Source organism: Bos grunniens, chromosome 28, assembly GCF_055505025.1.
Source record: "Bos grunniens cultivar Pamir isolate PY7600 chromosome 28, Bosgru_T2T1.0, whole genome shotgun sequence".
NCBI lineage: Eukaryota > Metazoa > Chordata > Mammalia > Artiodactyla > Bovidae > Bos > Bos grunniens.
The window spans coordinates 15,596,961-15,602,801 of record NC_141192.1 but is presented as its reverse complement, the minus strand read 5'-3'; the positions used below and the strand labels follow the sequence as shown (position 1 = coordinate 15,602,801).

The following is a 5,841-nucleotide window of genomic DNA, read 5'->3' as shown; positions in this document are numbered from 1 at the left end:
ACAGAACATCACCTATTATATGATTTTATTTACATGCAATGTCCAGAATAGGCAACTCTACAGAAACAGAAAGTAAAGCAGTGGTTGCCTAAGGGTAGAGGTGTTGGGGGGAAATGGGGAGTGACTGCTAATAGTCATGGGTTTTTTCTTGAGGTGATAATGTTCTAAAATTGGTTGTGGTTATGTTTGCACAATTCTAAATATATTAAACAATTAAATTACACACTTTAAAAGGTTGAATTGTAAAGTTTGCAAATTATATCTCAATAAAGTTGTTACATTTTAACAGCTTTAAAATGCATACCTAGAATGGGATTATATCCAGAATATGCAAAGAGCTCTTAAAACTCAACAATAAGAAAACAAACAACTGAGTTTAAAAATGATCAAAGGATCTGAACAGATCCTCACCAAATAAGTTATGCAAATGATAAATAAGCATGTGAAAAGATGCTTAATATCATGTCACTAGAGAGTGCAAATTAACTCCACACCTTTAAAAATGACCAAAATCCAAAGAACAGACAGTGTTAAATGCTATGCTAGCAAGGAGGTGGGGAAACAAGAACTGTGATTCATTGTTGGTGGGAATGCAAAATGGTATAGCCACTTGGGAATACAGTTTGACATTTTCTTACAAAGCTAAACATAGTCTCACCATACTATCCAGCAGTCACACTCCAAGGTATTTAACCTCAGGAGTTAAAAACTAATGTCTGGCCCACCACTGCAGCCATGAAGGTCGAGCTGTGCAGTCTCAGCGGGTACAAGACCTACCCAGGACACGGGAGGCGCTACGCCCGGACCGACGGGAAGGTTTTCCAGTTTCTTAATGCAAAATGTGAGTCGGCATTCCTTTCCAAGAGGAATCCTCGTCAGATCAACTGGACTGTCCTCTACAGAAGAAAACACAGAAAGGGACAGTCGGAAGAAATTAAAAAAAAAAAGAACTCGCCGTGCAGTCAAATTCCAAAGGGCCATAACTGGTGCTTCTCTTGCTGATATAATGGCCAAGAGGAATCAGAAACCTGAAGTTAGGAAGGCTCAACGAAAACACGTTATCAGGGCTGCCAAGGAAGCAAAAAAGGCTAAGCAAGCATCTAAAAAGACAGCGATGGCTGCTGCAAAGCCTCCCACAAAGGCAGCACCTAAGCAAAAAATTGTGAAGCCTGTGAAGGTTTCTGCTCCTTGAGTTGGTGGAAAACGCTAAGTTGGCAGAGTGGATTTTTAAATAAAGATTTGACTATTAAAAAAAAAACAAAAAACTAATGTCTGCACAGAAATCTGCAGAAATTAGTTTTTAACTCATGAGGTTAAATACCTTGGAGTGTGACTGCTGGATAGTATGGTAAGACTATGCACATGAATGTTTATAGCAACTCTATTCATAATTGCTAAAAGCTGAAAGCAACCAAGGTATCCTTCAAAAGGTGAGCAGATAAATTACAGTAATCTGTAAAATGGAATAGTATTCAGTGATAAAAAGAAATGACTGATCAAGCCTCAAAAAAAAAGCATGAAACAACCTGAGATACAGAATGCTAAGTAAGGGAAGCCAGTTGGAGACGGCACCACAGTATATGATTCCAGTTATTTGACATTACGAGAAAGGCAAAACTGTAGAGACAGTAGGGACTTCCCTGGTGGCTCAGATGATAGAGTCTGCCCGCAGTGTGGGAGACCCGGGTTCAATCCCTAGGTCAGGAAGATTCCCTGGAGAAGGAAATGGCAAACCCCTCCAGTATTCTTGCCTGGAAAAGCCCATGGATGGAGGAGCCTGGCAGGCTACAGTTCTGGGGTCACAAAAGAGTCGAACACAACTGAGTAGCTTCATTGCCACACATAGAGACAGTAAAAAGATCAGTGGTGGCTGGGAGTTTGGGGATGGAAGGGAGAAAAGAAATGAGTGGGGCACAGGAGATTCTTAAGGCAGTAAAATTATTCTCTATGATAGCATAATAGTAGATGCATGATATTATGCATTTGTCAAAACCCATAGAAAATATACGACATAAAGCGTGAACCTTAATGTAATTTATGCACTTCAGTTTATAATAATGTATCAATACTGATTTATCAGTTTTAGCAAGTATACCACATTAATGCAAGAGGCTAATTATAAGGGAAACTGTGTGTGCTGGAAGAGCATATATGGGAACTTTCCCTACTATCTGCTGAATTTAGTATAAATCTAAAACTGCTCTAAAAAATTGTCTATTGATTAAAGAAAAAATAAGGAATGAATATGGGCTTCCCTAGTAGCTCAGCTGGTAAAGAATCCACCTGCAATGCCAGAGACACCAGTTCGATTCCTGGGTCAGGAAGATCCTCTGGAGAAGGGATAGGCTACCCATTCCAGTATTCTTGGGCTTTCCTGGTGGTTCAGATGGTAGAGATGATTCCGCCTATATCTGGGTTCAATCCCTAGGTTGGGAAGATCCCTTGGAGGAGGGCATGGAAACCCACTCCAGTGTTCTTGCCTGGAGAATCCCCATGGACAGAGGAGCCTGGCGGGTTACAGTCCATGGGATTGTGAAGAGTCGGGCACAAATGAGTAACTAAGGACACACACACACAAGGAATGAATGTGGAAAACAGATTAAAAATACACAAGACTAGTACAAATCAGACCCCAAAATATGAACAAATGGTACTCTTTAAAAACATTAAAAAGAATTTAAAGTTTTCTTCAGAGTCTATGTGCATCTCAGAGATACCTGCACTTTCACGTTCATTACGACATTATTCACGAGAGCCAAGATATGAAACCAATCTAAATGTCCATCAATGGAGGAATAGATTAGTAAATGTGGTATATACAGCTGAAGGAATATTATTCACCCTTTAAAAAAGAAAGAAAGGGAGCCATTTATGACAACATTATGGTAAGTGAAATAAGCCCAACTGCTGCTGCTGCTGAGTCGCTTTAGTCGTGTCCGACTCTGTGCGACCCCATAGACGGCAGCCCACTAGGCTCCCCCGTCCCTGGGATTCTCCAGGCAAGAACACTGGAGTGGGTTGCCATTTCCTTCTCCAATGCATGAAAGTGAAAAGTCAAAGTGAAGTTGCTCAGTCATGTCTGACTCTTGGCGACCCCAGGGACTGCAGCCCACCAGGCTCCTCCAACTACGGGATTTTCCAGGCAAGAGTACTGGAGTGGGTTGCCATTGCCTTCTCCAATAATCCCAACAGAGGAAGACAAATACCATATAGTATCACTTATACGTGAAATCTAAGAAGGCCAAACTCGTAGAAGTTAAAGTGTTAGTCACTCAGTCGTGTCCAACTCTTTGTGACCCCTGCTCTGTAGCCCGCCAGGCTCCTCTGTCCATGGACTTCTCCAGGCAAGAACACTGGAGTGGGTAGCCATTCCCTTCTCCAGGGGATCTTCCTGACCTAGGGATTGAACCTGGGTCTCCTGCATTGCAGCTGGGTTCTCTACCATCTAAGCCAGCACAGAGTCAAACGGTGTTTGCCAGGGGCTGGAAAGAGGGGTAAATAGGGAAGCGATGGTCAAAGGTTACAAAGTTTCAGTTATGAAGATAAGTTCTGGAAATCCACACAACACAGTGCCTGCTGCTGACAATATTTTACTCAAAAACTGCTGAGAGGATAGATCTTACATTAAGTGTTCTTACCACAAAAATAATAATAATAAAAAAATAAGGGGGGTGAGAGGAAACTTTGGGAAGTGATGAATATGCCTATGGCTTAGATTGTTGTGATGGTTTTAGGGGTGTATATTTATCTCCAAACTCACTGAGTTGTATACATCAGTAGGTACAGCTTTTTTTACATGGCAATCATATCTAAGTAAAGTGTTTTTATAAATAGAGTCTACGTGCTTGCCAACTATGACGTGTCTTCTCTTGCAAAGGACAGATGATGTCATGGCACTGTGTCTCCTTGTCGCTACTCAGATGCTTGGGACAAGAGCAATACTACAACAGGCATCAGGAGCTCTCCTGACAGCCTCAGGAAGCCAGGGAGACCTCTGCTCCAAAAATTTAACTAGGAGAAAAAAATGCATTCTCTACTTTCATTCCAAACTTACTAGTCACTAAGAGTTATTCTGTGTCACCATGATCTGTTCTTTTTCGGTATGTGTCCGTTTAGAATACAAGCACTGGGAAAAGCAGTCATCACGGGCTCCCATAGCACCGTCTTTCCTTGCTCTGCCAAAGCTGTGGGAGGAATGCTGTCCTTGACAAGCAGGAATAAGCCAGAACGTGTTTGGCCACTTAGGTCCTTGTCAAGAAAAGAGCAAGAACTACTACACATCAGCAGTGAACTAGGGTCTATGGGACAGTAGTTCTCTACCCTACTCTGCTTGGACTCACTCAGGGATCCTGTCAAAATCACAGGTACCTGGCTCTACCCTGTTCATTCAGTCAACAAATATTCAGTAAGCATCTTTTTTTGTGTGCCAGCCACTATTCTGTTTACTTCGAATTAAGACTGACCCTCCCCCCAAAAGACAAAAATGTCAGTGCTTTTGTGGAGGAACAAAAAGAATAAACACAATAATTAGTAAATGGTGACTGCATCAGACATGACTGAGCGACTGGACTGACTGATGGATGTTGTAAGGAACTAAGTGCTATGGAGCAAGATGTTAGGCGAGGAAGATGCAGAGTTAAGAGAGGTGAGAGGAGCTGGTTGCAGTTTTAAATCTCAGGGGCTGGGTTACGCAGTAGGAAGACTAGCCCTGAAGATGGGATGTCAGCCACCCGGCCTCAGGCAAAGGAAGCAGTCTCCAGGGCTGAGGGAACAGGATCTGCAAGGACGGACCTTGGCTGGAATCGAGGTGTCTGTCCTCTGCCACTTAGAAGTGGGCCCACCTGGTTTCCCTTTCTCTGTCTTGGAGTTTGAGAGGTGTGACCATTAGGAGCTCTTCTGACTTGGAACTCTGGTGGCAGGTTGGACCCGGTGGCAGGTTGGGACAGGAATGAGAGAGATTGCAGGGGCTGACACCGGTGGAAACGCCACTTCTGACTTGTCAAAGTGAGTGACAGCAGACACGAAAAAGCCCGAGGCTGCCGCCCGGTTCCGTGTGCTATGGATGCAGACTCAGAACAGCGCATGGGATGCAGTGTGTGGTGTGACAGCAGAGACAGCTGCAGTTTAAGGCAAACTCGACAGTAAGTGTGGCTCCTGCCTAATGCATTTACTCATTAAGTGTGGAACCTGTTCTGATTTCACATAGGTTGTGTGCTTTTGTGCTAAATTGCTTCAGTCATGTCTGATTCTCTTTGACCCTATAGACTGTAGCTCTCCAGGCTCCTCTGTCCATGGGATTCTCCAGGCAAGAATACTGGAGTGGGTTGCCATGCCCTCCTTCAGAGGATCTTCCCAACCCAGGGATCGGACCCATATCTCTTTGTCTCCTGCATTGGCAGGCGGGTTCTTTACCACTAGTGCCACCTGGGAAGCCCCTCACACAGGTTAGTGAAAGTTGCTCAGTCATGTCAGAGTCTTTGCCACTCCATGGACTGTCCGTGGAATTCTCCAGGTCAGAATACTGGAGTGAGTAGCCTTTCCCTTCTCCAGGGGATCTTCCCAACCCAGGGATCAAACCCAGGTCTCCTGCATTGCAGGCAGATTCTTCACCAGCTGAGCCACAAGGGAAGTCCAAGAACGCTGGAGTGGGTAGCCTATCCCTTCTCCAGGGATCTTCCCGACCCAGGAATTGAACCAGGATCTCCTGCAGTGCAGGTGGATTCTTTACCAACTGAGCTAGGGATTGTATAAAACAAGTGACATCAATGTGTATATATTTTCAACCATTGTTTAAAGAGAAACTTATTGCTTTAGGGAATTTCATCTACACAGTTTGTGGAC

The 5,841-nt window shown here is 43.8% G+C and overlaps 1 pseudogene; it reads left to right on the top strand.

Annotated features, from left to right (window-relative positions):
- Positions 1-708: 708 nt before the first annotated feature.
- Positions 709-1,265, top strand: LOC147342886 (large ribosomal subunit protein eL24 pseudogene; annotated as a pseudogene).
- The last annotated feature ends 4,576 nt before the right edge of the window (positions 1,266-5,841 follow it).